This window comes from Platalea leucorodia, assembly GCF_965183815.1.
Source record: "Platalea leucorodia genome assembly, chromosome: Z".
NCBI lineage: Eukaryota > Metazoa > Chordata > Aves > Pelecaniformes > Threskiornithidae > Platalea > Platalea leucorodia.
The window spans coordinates 58,110,692-58,123,698 of NC_138858.1; the positions used below are offsets into that span (position 1 = coordinate 58,110,692).

Consider the following 13,007-nt stretch of genomic DNA (forward strand, 5'->3'; position numbering starts at 1 on the left):
CTGTATTACAATCAAACCCAAACATGGTTTTAATTTAAATGTAACACAGTAAAAGCTTGTTTCGGTTCTGACCTGAAATCCTCATGGACCTGCAATAATGAGTCAGCAATAACAAATGATGATGGTTTTGGTCGTCTAAAACTCTGGAATCTGACAGAAAATATTAGCAATAAAAATTGTGACAGACTGTACAGTTTCAGTGGTCCTCATTAAACATGTTGTCCAGGTGGCACATCTGGCTGTTTAGGTCACTACCCCTTTTGGATAATCCTATTAAGCCAAACATGCTTAATGCAATTTGATTGTCCTTCCTATCCATGGTGCTCACTTTGCCAATACTGCAAGAACTGCTGGCAAAACTGGTGACCTACCATTTTGACAACAGGATGGTTCTGGTTCTATTGCACAAGTGCCTATAAAAGTCTGCTACCACAGTGGGCAGGTACTTGACTTTCTCGCTATGTATTTCAATAAAAAATTTAACTTTTACCTTTTTCCACAACCTGTATGCAATAAGTGTAATGTGATTAATCTCTTGGTAGAAAGACCAACCAAATTCCACCGATTTATATACACAGTTTCCAACTTTAAGTTCTGTTGAACTTGAAACAGCTATTATAAATATTTTTGCTATGCTTGAAGTTATCCAGAATGCTACTGTAAATACTTTAAAAGACTTACAATCTGAAATTGACTCACTTTTTATATAATAATAAAGCTCGAATTATAACTAAAGCCTTGTGGCCAGTTCTCATTCTACAAAGGATCCTTAAAAGAACCTGTCCCTGTTGCGCTGGGTAGCCTTGCGTGAACCACACCACAGACTGAGATGTCCAACCAGCAGCCCCAAGACTGATAAATGTTTCTTCCTGGGGCAGGAAGTGCTGTCATTGTTTCCTTCTAAGCAGAAGTGGAACTGTGAGGTGGGTGGGAGAAGTGGCACTGGCCACCTACTTGCGGGGTGCCTGTTGGGATCCAAGCCCTGGACCCACAGCTCATCCATGGCTGGATTCCAGGTGAGCCACAGCTTTGTAAGGCCTGGCTAGCTCTGTAGGGCCCCAAAGCAGCTGGGCAGTGGCCCACGTCAAAGAGGACTGCCAGACCTGTTGGGCTCACAGCATGCTCCTATGATTGTGCTGCCCTGCACAGGTCTGGTGGCAAAGCCCCTGAGAGAACAGGGAGTGAAGACAGATGCCCACAGAGGCAGGGCTAAGATCTTAGCTTCACGGTAGGGTCTGGCTGAGAGCCCTGACCTGTGCCCAGGCTTCCCTCAGAGGAAGCCCAAAGCTGCAGAGCATTCCCTGGCACTGGGAAGAGGCAGTTGCAAGTTGCCTGAGTGGAAGCTTCTTAACTTCATCAAGGAAGAGATGGCCAGAAGCTGACTCAGGCAGGTAATCCACTCCATGTAACTCTCACATACAGCTGCTGGCTGTAACTTGGTGAAGGGCAACAGGACCTGGGAAGAGAAAACCTGCTGTTTTGCTCTGCAAACCGACAGCTGCTCCAAGAGGCAGCTCTGCTAAGGACCTCACCACCTTTACACTTTGTCTCCTTGGACCAGGAGCAAAGCCTGTAACCTGGTTCTTACCTCCAGAGTTGCTGGCAGCCATGAAGGAAATACCCCAGACTGTCCTGTTGTGGCCAGGCAGAGAGCCAGATCCCATCCCTACTGCAATCTCTGCTCCTTTCCAAAAACAGCCCAGGGCCTGAAGCAAGCACACCCTTGGTGAAGGCGACTCTAGGCCCATTAAGAAGACAGAGGAGCAAAGCTTCAGGGCTGGGACAGAGGCAGGTCTCAGTGGGTTACTGCCCTTCTCAGGTCTCAGGAGGAAAGCACAGTGGAGAGTGGCCAGCAGTGCCAATTGCCAGCTGGTGGAGCCAAGGAAGGAGGTTCCAATGGCTCCTCTGCTTTGGTGCAAGGGAAGGGTTTGGGTGACTGTCAGCCTGGACTAGTAGAGGGCAGGGCTTTCCCCTTACACTGCAGGGGTAGGGTGAAGGGACATGGGACTTAAGCTGCAGCCAGGAAACACTGGATTCACAGGTGAGCATGGTGGGTGTACTGGGTCTGGCTGGGATGGAGTTAACTTTCCCCATGGCAGGTATTACAGAGCTGTTCTTTCTATTTGTAGCTAGAATGGTGTTGATAACACAGCAGTGTTTTGGTTACTGCTGAATAGGGCTTGCACAGCATTAAGGCTGTCTATGCAAACCCTGCCCAAAGGCCAGCAGGCTGGGGGTGGGCAAGAGTTTGGGAGGGGACATAGCCAGGACAGTTGACCCAAACTTACCAAAGGGATATTCCATGCCATATGACATTGTGCTTAGCAATAAAATAAAAGCTAAGAGTGAGGGGAGGGATTTGTTATGAAGGCATTTGTCTTCTGAAGCAACCACTAGGTGTTCTGAGGCCCCACTTCCCAGTAAGTGTCTGGACATCGCCTGCTGATAGAAATAGAGAATAAATCTTTTTGCTTTGCTTTGCTTCCATGCATGGCCTTTGCTTTTCTTCATTAAACTGCTTTATCTTGACACATGAACTTTTTAATCTTATTTTCTGCCCCGTCCTGTTGAGGAGGGGGAGTGATAGAGCTGCTGGGTGGGCAGACGGCAGCCAGCCAATGTCGACCCACCACAGTCCTTTTTGGTGTCCAATATGTGGCTTGAGACAGCAGGAGTTTGACCATGCTATAGCTATGGCAGTTATTAATTGGCAGGGTCCTGTCTCTGTAGAGTTTGCTTGCTGCCCTGAATACCTCTTTATTTTGGTGAGCTTGGGAACATGTTAATACAAACCATGGCCATGTGCTTGGCCCTAACACTTACTGTGCTAGGTGAGCTATCTTCTGGATAGGATGACAGAATACACCTCCCTCTTGTCATCTGAGGTTGATGTGGGTGGTTTTATTGCACAGGCTCCTGAGGTCCTTGTTCACCCTTCTCTGAGCTGTCTAATACTGCTATCTAACACTGTTGGCTTGTTGTCAAGTTTGTGGCAAAAACAGCCCGTTGTGGCCAGTCGTGGAGGCCCCATGTATCCTTGGCATAGACTACCTGAGGATAACGTACTTCAAGGACCCAAAAGGCTACCAGTGGGTTTTTGGAAGATCCCTCTGTTGTGGGCTTACTGTCAGTTGATGAACAGCAGGTGCTGATTGATACCATGACAGTACACCAGCAGTGTTATTGCATCAGTTGAGACTCCCTGGTTCCAGTCCATGAGCTGATTCACCCATTGGAGAGTGATCAGCAAGACTCGGTCATCTTTTACATGTCCCATATGGCCAGTGCAAAGGTCTGATGGAGGGTGAAAGTTAACAGTGGACCATTGGAACAAAGTCATGCCACTGCTGAGTGCTGCTGTACTTGATGTGCTAGAGCTCCAGTATAAACTGGAGTCAAAGGCAGACAAATGGTATGCTACAACTGATATTGCCAATGCATTTTTCTCTGTTCCTTTCGCAGCAGGAATTTTGCTTGAAAACAGTTTTGCTTTTGAAAACAGTTTGCTTTCCTGAAGGGATGTTCAATACACCTGGAATCGACTGCCCCAGGGGTGGAAGCACAGTCCTATGATTTGTCATGGACTAATTCAAGCTGCACTGGAACAGGGTGATCCCACTGAACATCTACCATACATCGATGTGGGGCAACAAAGCAGCGCTAGGTGGGCAGAACAGTCTTGGGGGGGGACTCTGGGATTTGATGTCTAAGGAATTGAGTAGCAGAGTCTCTAGGGGCTGTTCAATACACCTGGAATCAACTGCCCCAGGGGTGGAAGCACAGTCCTACGATTTGTCATGGACTAATTCAAGCTGCACTGGAACAGGGTGATCCTACTGAACATCTACCATACATCGATGTGGGGCAACAAAGCAGTGCTAGGTGGGCAGAACAGTCTGGGGGGGCACTCTGGGATTTGATGTCTAAGGAATTGGGTAGCAGAGTCTCTAGGGGCTGATGAAGAAGCCAAGACACCTGGTTCTTTTGTTATTAAGAAAACAGTTGGGGCTAGCTATTAGATTAGAGCAGGGGTAGTGAGCAGCAGGGCACCTGGACTTCCTGGAAAGCAGCAGGATCTAGTGCTCCTCTCCCCAGCCTCTCGTCTCACAAGATGGGGATCTCCTCCTAGCCATAGCTGTGCTGGTGGTCAAGGCTTATGTCTGCTTCCCTGGTGTTGCAGGTAGTTTTGCATCTAGATCCCATCACTCAGCTGAGCCTGGAGCCTGAAATGGCCCTGCGAATTCTGCCCCATGGGGGAGCTGAGTCCCCATGACAAAGAGATTCTGAGTAGGGTGATCCTCCAGTATATCAGCCCTAGACACCTGGAATGGGGCTGCAGGAATATCTCCCTTCCCTCTTACTGCGCTCCCTGGCCAGGGTGTGTCTCTACACAGTCCCCAGTTGTGCCACATAGAGACGTTGGAGCAGGGAACAGGAGGATTCAGGGCTGTGGGGGACAGGGGCATGTAAGCATAGGGGAACAATGGTCACTGCCTGTGGGAGGGGCTCCACCCCTGGAGGAATTTCCTTATGCTCTGTCCCTGTATCAGTCAGCAGTTCTGGGTAGAGCATGCAGCCCTACCCATTTCAGCCCCTCCAGAGTCCTGGGGGCTGCACTGTCTGACTGGGCCCATCGAGATCAAATGGGCTGGGAGTGGCCACACCAATCCAGGCTGGTCTGGAGAAGATGAAATAAATTAAAAGACAACATTTTCATTCTCACATCAAAACATGTATATTTTTTTAATTTTCCAAAACTGAAGCGAAATTATTTGGCATTTATATTTGAGCTTTTCCTGTGGGTGGCAAAACATGGAGGAATGGGAAATTAAGATGAAGGAAAGGAGAAATGCAGCTGGAGGGACAAACTGCAAAAACTGAAATGACCACAAGCAGGCTAAACGCAGTTTTTGTTTTCCTTGTTGCTCTTGTTGAAATAATCAAAATGCTAGGATTCAGTAACAAGAAAACTCAATAGGAAGAAAAAACTGGAATATGATGAACATTAAGTTAACATTAAGCTTAAATTAAAAAAAAATAATCACAATAGTCCCCACTATAATTGCTCTGGGCTTGGTTATTGGGGCTTTTCTTTAAAAGCAGGAAAACTTTGTTTTGCATGTGAACCAGTCGCTGGGCGGCACACGGCTTTAAATGGAAGAAATGCAAACAGTGAAGAAAGGATGCACACATGAGCAGCCAGCGGCTCCACATTGAAAAAAAACACAGCAGCTCCGCAGCTTTCGTGATCCCAGAATGGCGTCACAATGTGCGTTTTCAGGAAGGCTTTGGGCTTTGCAGAATGTTAGGAAAATGAAGGTAACTAGAGCTGCGTCTACGAACTCCATGAACCAGTTTGCAGCATGTCTGATGGTGTGAGGAACTGCTTTTTCCTGCAGCTGAGATGGTGATTGATGCTGTTGGTTGCTCTGTGTGTTCTGTCTCTCGGATAACACCTTCAGTGCTATGTAGTTCTGGAAACAACAACAGTGCAGTGAAATTAAAAAGGACAAGCACAACTCAACAGGGACTCAACAGACACGAAAGGAGCCAAAGGTCAAGTTTCAAGGTCAACAGTTTTGTCTTGAGCCTCTCACTGGCTGAATGCTTTCTTCTGCATTCAGAATTTGACCTTAAACGACCTCCATGTACAGACAGACATGGACAGAATATAGTTAGCCATTTGATATAATTGCACAGGGAAGCTCTCTTTAAAAAAGCAAACAAGCAAGCAAACAAAACCCAACCAACCAACCTAAACAACTTTCATCATTGTAATTCTTTTTCTCAACCTTGTAAAATTAAACTTAAGAAATATTATAACAGGGAAAATAACACTGCATATAGTCCTTCTTGAGCAGAATTTCTCCCTGCCTAGTTCTCCACTTACCCAGAATCAGTGATGTAAAAAAAAAAAAAAAAAGTCAAACAGATCAAAGATGCCAGTTTACTAGAATTGTTATAGACTAACTGAGGACACCCAAAAATATTGTTTCTGGTGCCACCAGATAAATTACAGTAGTTTTCATGAAGCCTTATGTGCAAACAGGAAGGAAGAACAAGGCAAAGTTGGAAGGATGCTGCTACTTCCAGCTGCATGTTCAAGGGCTGTTTCAAAAAGTGTATTATTCTTTACTGAAATGTAATCACATGTCCAGGAAAAGCAGCTCTACAACTGACCTTGTTCAGGCCACAGTTACAGTCCCATAAATGAGAAGTGAGTTTCTGAGTTAGTGAATTTGAACTGGATCCAGCTCTAGAATTACAAGGTACAGCACTGTAGATTCTGTGAGTGTGGTTGGGCTCAAACCATTGAAAACAGAGAAGAAACATAGCTGGCAGGAGAAAAAGGTAAAAAAAAGTACAGAACCACTGAACTAGTTAATGGTAACGATGGCTGCCTGAACACCTCTTTCCTGCTCAGCAGAGTGTGCTTACTGCAATCGAGGGTTCCAATAGGGTGTTGAGACTTGTGACATATTTTCCGGCTCCCACAGTTGCCTTTTTAGAGAAGACTTCCTGTTTTCATGGCTGAGGGCAGCCCTGCTACCCCACCATGGCAGAGGATTGCAGTGACCAAGGGGGAGAACATCCACAGGCCTGTCATTTCTCTTGCTCTTTCACAACACTCTTTCTTCCACCTCTGCTACAGCAGCATGTGGTGTGTGTCACGCATCACACTGCTGTGACAAGCAGCAAGCCCAGGTGCCTTTTAACTCACTGTCTTGACACTCTTTCCTTCACCTTCTTTCTGCTCCTCTGGTCCTGGTTTTATTGACACCCCCGCCAGCTGAAGCAAGCATAGTAAACACAGACTGTGCCAACTCTGCCAAATTGTTCCTTTCTCACTGAACAAAAAGGATAAGGATTAGTCCCAGTGCAATGGGGAGGGCTACAGTGCTGTAATCTTCTCTGTCAGTGCACAAAGAACCCTTTGTTGAACATGGATGGAAGATAGGGCATTGTGTGGAATTAACAATGAGATTTTCCATCAGAAGTTCTTCCTTTCTCGTATGGCTAGATTAACTCTTCAAGTGCTGCCAGGAAAAATGTGGGGAAAGCACTATGGCAAAATCAAAGCCTTTTGGATTTAGAGTAAGAAAGACAACTTTCTTGTCTCGTTCTCAGGGAATACATCCTTCAATACAGCCAAAATCCAGAAGTTGCTTTGGACCAGATATTTTGGGAAGACTGGCAGTTGTCTCAGCTGCCCTGGAGCTGTATTTTCATTTATGGGTAGGGGGCTGCTGCCATCTGATGAGGCCTGTGGAAGAACAGGACTCTACTCATCATAAAGTGTCTGACCTCAGATAGATAGTTCTTCCTCCTGAAAACTTCCAGGTAGCCATAATCTGCAGCCACTCACTTAGGACGTAGGGCAGTGTCTGGCTCTGAGTTTTGTTGTTCAGAATAAATTATGTCTTCCTTGGGATTTTACTGCAAATCCTGGCAGATGGAAGGAAGGTGCCTTCAATCCAGACAAATGGGAAGGGTTTATCCTTGACTCTGGGGCTTGGAGGACATTCCATCCATCCTACCCTAAGTCCTATGAGAATGCTAATTGCCTTTTGGAAAGCAGACTCTTTCTTCTTTATAACTCACAATTGCAGTTCAAAAGATTTTTTCTTATTGTTACAGTGAAAGTTTTCCCCAAATATTCAGCTAGGGTTTTGCCTTTTCCAAGTGTAGGGTAGTTTTTGTTTTCCTACCAAAAACATTCCTTGGTGGAAGAGTTTCAATGCCCCTTTTGCACTTCCTCATGTCTCCTTCTCATACATCTCTGTGGAAAATCCACATGTATCCAAACGCAACAGTGTTATTTCAGCAACCTCTTCTCTAGACTATTTGTAACCTCCAGGCTCCATGGGGACAGGCCCAGAAGAGACTACACCTCCCATACTGGTCTCCTGGAGCTTAGCAAGGCAAGGACACAGCTCCATACTTCAGCATTTCTCTTCCCTAGGACTTGGCCAAATGCAGATCTCCCTCCTCGAGCATGTTGAGTATGGAGATAACACTGGCCTGAAAGATTGTTCCAGAGTTGTGACAAAATTTGCGCTTCCCGAAAGGGGTGTGCCTAGCTGTGAGCTCAAGGATACTCCATCCCGTAAGGTGTCACAGCTCAGCTCTTCATTTAAGCTTTTCTTTCACTGCTATCATTGGAGAAGGTCTTCCAGCTCACGCTCTTCCCACATGGGTGGTAGAAATGGAAGAATTGGGCCAAGAAATGGAAATCAAATATTCTCTAGCAAAGCAGGCCTGGGCATACTGGGGAAGCCCAGGACCCAGGTAAGAATGATCCCAAACATCTGCCCTGCTGAGGTAGAACTACAGCCTCTGCCTGTGACAGGAGATAAAAAAAACTCAAACTCTGGGCTGCTTACATGTTAATATGTTCACCTGTCACACTGTCACCCCACTCCAGGAGAGCGGGGGCTTTCATCAGGTGCTGCTTAGCTGTGCAGCTCTTTCCTAGGCTGCCTGAGCATGAGATCCCAAAGCCCCTGCAGGCAGCTGCCAGGGAAGGGCAAATGGGCTCTGCCCTCTTTCTGTGGAAGAGGTCCCCTGCCCATGGGCAATGTCACTCCTTCCAGCAGGGTGCAGGGCAGGAGAATTTCTGTCTACTGCTCCTTGATCTGGTGGGAGTCAAGAAGACAGCATTGCTGGGATGGGGCCTAGCTCTTGCTCTTATCATTTCCCTGTCTTGAACGCACCCTCCTCCTGCCAGGGGTAGCCAATAGTTCTTCGCTTCACCTATGTCTCCTCAGGGGATTTTTTTCATCCATGTCTCTTCAGGGGATTTTTTTTGCATGCTCAAGATGTTGTGCTGAGCACACTAATGGATGCTAGCAACATGCTTTACAATGCTGCCATGGAGTGAAGTTCACTGTGCTCAGTGTGGTGAACATTCTTAGGGCCACCGTTTATGTCCACCAGCGGTGTCGGGTGCAAAGCAGCTCTGCTATCCTCTCCCAGGGCATGAGAATGGCTACTAAAACTTGAGTCCTCTCCCAGGAAGGGACACCATTGCTGACAAGCTCCGACCTCATCATTTTCACATGACCTCTAGAGAAACATGGCCTATGGCTGAAACAGGATGCAGGGTTTTTTTTCAGGCATGATTCTGAGTCAGCAAGTCAGTAAGTCAGTCTCAGTCCAGTGGAAAACAACAGGTCCATAGCAACATGGCAGGCCTGAGGTTAAGCCACGCAGCCAAGGCAATAGGTCAGGATTAGAGTCCGTATCAAGGAGGTACAAGGCAAGAAAGTACATAGGTATAGACACTACAAAGCTGTGATATGTAGCACAGGTGGGGGCCAGCAGTAAAGTCTCAGCTTAAAAGCAGCTTCCAAGCAGAGAGGCACGCTCTCACTTTTAGCTTTCTTTACAACAGCTCTTATCAGTGAAAGAACAGACCCTGGCCTCTGCAAGTCAAACTCTTCAACTCAGCCTGTACTCAGCACCTTGAAATCAGAATAATGCAGGCAGTCATGTGGTGACAACATAAAAGAAAAGTAGGGGAAGGGGCTGCTTAATTTGGTTTACAGAGGTGAAGAACAGCCTTAATAGCAGCAGAACTGGTGCAACTGATGGTTGGAGGATGTCTGGGGCATAGCAATCATTAAATGATAGTTTTTGATTCTTCGAGAATTAAAGAATGTGGTTAGTGGAACTGCTACCTTGGACTTCTGGAGGGCAGACTTTGGCCTCATTGGTAGAGTCCCTTGGGAGGCAGTCCTGAAGGGCAAAGGAGTCCAGGAAGGCTGGACATTCTTCCAGAATGATATCTTAAAGGTGCAGGAGCAGGCCATCCCTATGTGCCAAAAGACAAGCTGGCGAGGAAGAAGGCCAAGCCGGCTGAACAGAGACCTTTGGCTGGAAGTCCGAAAAAAAGGGGAGTTTATGACCTTTGGAAGAAGGGGCAGGCAACTCAGGAGGACTACAAAGATGTTATGAGCTTATATGGGGAGAAAATTAGAAGGGCCAAAGCCCAACTAGAACTTGACTACTGCAGTAAAAGACAATAAAAAATGTTTCTATAAATGCGTCTGCTGAGCTGGAAGACAGAGACAGGGAGCAGAAGTAAGCCTGCATAATTCAATGGGAAAGCGTTAGCGACCTGCTACACCACTTAGACACACACAACTCTATGGGGCCAGATGGGATCCACCCAAGGGTACTGAGGGAGCTGGTGGAAGTGCTCACCAAACCACTTTCAATCATTTATCAGCAGGCCTGGCTAACCAGGAGGTCCCAGTTGACTGGAGGTTAGCAAACGTGACACCGATCTACAAGAAGGGCCAGAAGGAGGATCTGCGGAACTACAGGCTTGTCAATCTGACCTTAGTGCTGGGGAAGGTTATGGAGCAGATCAGCCTGAGTGCCATCATGTGGCACATATGGGACAATCAGAGGACAGGGCCCAGTCAGCATGGGTTTATGAAAGGCAGGTCCCGCTTGACTGACCTGATCTCCTTCTATGACAAGGTGACCTGCTTAGTGGATGAGGGAAAGGCTTGTTATCTACCTGGACTTTAGTAAAGCCTTTGACACTGTTTCCTACTGCATTCTCGTGGAGAAATTGGCTGCTCATGGCTTGGACAGGCGTACTCTTCACTGGGTAAAAAACTTGCTGAATGGCCAGGCCCAAAGAGTTGTGGTGAATGGATTCAAATCCAGTTGGTGGCCAGTCACAAGTGGTGTTCCCCAGTGCTCAGTATTGGGGCCAGTTCTGTTTAATATCTTTATCAATGATCTGGATGAGGGGATCGAGTGCACCCTCAATCAGTTTGCAGAGAACACTGAGTTGGGAGGGAGTGTTGATCTGCTGGAGGGTAGGAAGGCTCTACGGAGGGATCTGGACAGGCTGGATCAATAGGCCGAGGCCAACTGTATGAGGTTCAACAAGGCTAAGTGCCAGGTCCTGCACTTTGGTCACAACAACCCCATGCAATGCCATGGGCTTGGGGAAGAGTGGCTGGAAGGCTGCCTGGAGGAAAGGACCTGGGGGTGCTGGTCAACAGCTGCCTGAATATGAGCCAGCAGTGTGCCCACGTAGCCAAGAAGGCCAATAGCATCCTGACTTGTGTCAGGAATAGTATGGCCAGCAGGACTAGGGAAGTGATTGTCCCCCTGTACTCAGCACTGGTGAGGCCGCGCCTCAAATACTGTGTTCAGTTTTGGGAACCTCACTACAAGACATTGAGGTGCTGGAGCGTGTCCAAAGAAGGGCAACGAGGCTGGTGAAGGGTCTAGAGAACAATTCTTATGAGGAGCAGCTGAGGGAACTGGGGTTGCTTAGTCTGGAGAAGAGGAGGCTGAGGGGAGACCTTGTTGCTCTCTACAACTACCTGGATGGAGGTTGTAACAAGGTGGTTGTCAGTCTCTTTTCCCAAGTAGCAAGTGATAGGACAAGAAGAAATGTCCCCAAGTTGCACCAGGGGAGGTTTAGATTGGATATTAGGAAAAATTTCTTCACTGAAAGGGTAGTCAGGCACTGGAACAGGCTGCCCAGGGAAGTAGTTGAGTCCCCATCCCTGGAGGTACTTAAAAGATGTGTAGGTGTGCTGCTTAGGGACATGGTTTAGTGGTGGACTTGGCAGTGCTGGGTTAACAGTTGGACTTGATGATCTTAAATGTCTTTTCCAACCTAAATGATTCTATGATTCTGTGAAAATAAGAATATTCTCCATCTGTGTACACAACAGACAGGTCGCAAAATCTTACAGGCCATTTTCTCCATTAATAGATCTAATGAATAAGATGATTTCAGAGGCAAGTTTACTTCACTTGTGCTGAAAGGAGGTTATGAATTAACAGCAAAAATCAAAGACGCTGTTTAAATGGCCCTTACTTTCACAGAACTGATGATACCCAGATTGAAAACATGGAGGCAGCAGAACAGGTAGCTTCTTCCAGGGCTTTAACTCTGAGTCCTTCCTGGCCATATGAAGTCACTATCCAGAATCCTTTTTATTGTAATGATTTAATACAATTATATCACATACATTTTTATTTGGAAATAATTGACAACAACAAGGAACAGAACATTAATTATTAATTAATAAGGAACAGGGAGCTCAGGGCTTGTTGCAGTTTAAGACCAAATTGACAGTGCAGAGAATAAATGGAGTCAGATACCAAAACACTCTAGTCGTGGATATGTGTGATGTTAACAATGAGTAACATGACTTCCCTGTTCCACAGGACAGATTGTGCAGTCCAGGAGAGAAGTTGGGTTGGTCACTATAGCAGTGCCTGACATAACTTCCTTGGCCTGTGTGGGAGACCACATGGTCTGGGAGAGAAGTCAGGTGAGTCAGTGTAGCAGTTCCAGTCCTGCTGTGTGTTGTCTGGGTTTAAGGACATGGGGTCCCCTCTGTTTCTCCCAAGGTATTCCTGTAATCTCCCCATTTTCTCTTCAGGGTTTTGCTTGTGGTGTCTTCCGAGTCTCTCTGGATTCTTCCCAGGTTTTTGTAGTCTCTTCCCATATTATCTCTCTCTGGGCTCTCCTTTGGAAGTCTCTTCCAGGTCTCTCTTCAGTGACTCCGGACAATACCAGTTATAGACTGGTAGAGAATGCCTGGTTCCTGATCGACTCATCCAAATTCTCCCAGTGTCTCACACTTGGCTCTTGCCTCACTGGCATTCACAGTCTGCCCATTCTAAAAGTATCTCCACACTTTCCCCATGACGTATTTGCAATTTTCATAGCAATTAACAGGTTGTTTATTCTTAAGTTGTTCCCTTATTCTTCTTTATTCATTTATAGCTAAATTTCAACCCATAACACCTGCCCTTATTCTATACACTATCCTGTAACTCTTCCTACAGATTCATTCCATGTAATCAGCAGCAGGTTCCAGTCATCCCCACGGCTTGCGCAACTAAGTAGGTTTCCAATCATCCTATCGATATTTCTACCATGGCTAGGACCATTGTTCCTTGGAAGCAGACTTGGGTAGTGGGTTAATATAGTCAACTTGCCAACAAGCTTCACCAAATTT

The 13,007-nt window shown here is 46.6% G+C and overlaps 1 protein-coding gene across 1 annotated transcript in view; it reads right to left on the reverse strand.

The window, feature by feature from the left end:
• Positions 1–5,341: 5,341 nt before the first annotated feature.
• SHB (SH2 domain containing adaptor protein B) overlaps positions 5,342–13,007 on the reverse strand; it is a 97,169-nt gene continuing 89,503 nt past the window's right edge. The window contains exon 7 of the mRNA XM_082335851.1: positions 5,342–5,474. The gene's annotated coding sequence lies outside the window, so the exon portion shown is untranslated. The remainder of the gene's footprint in view (positions 5,475–13,007) is intronic.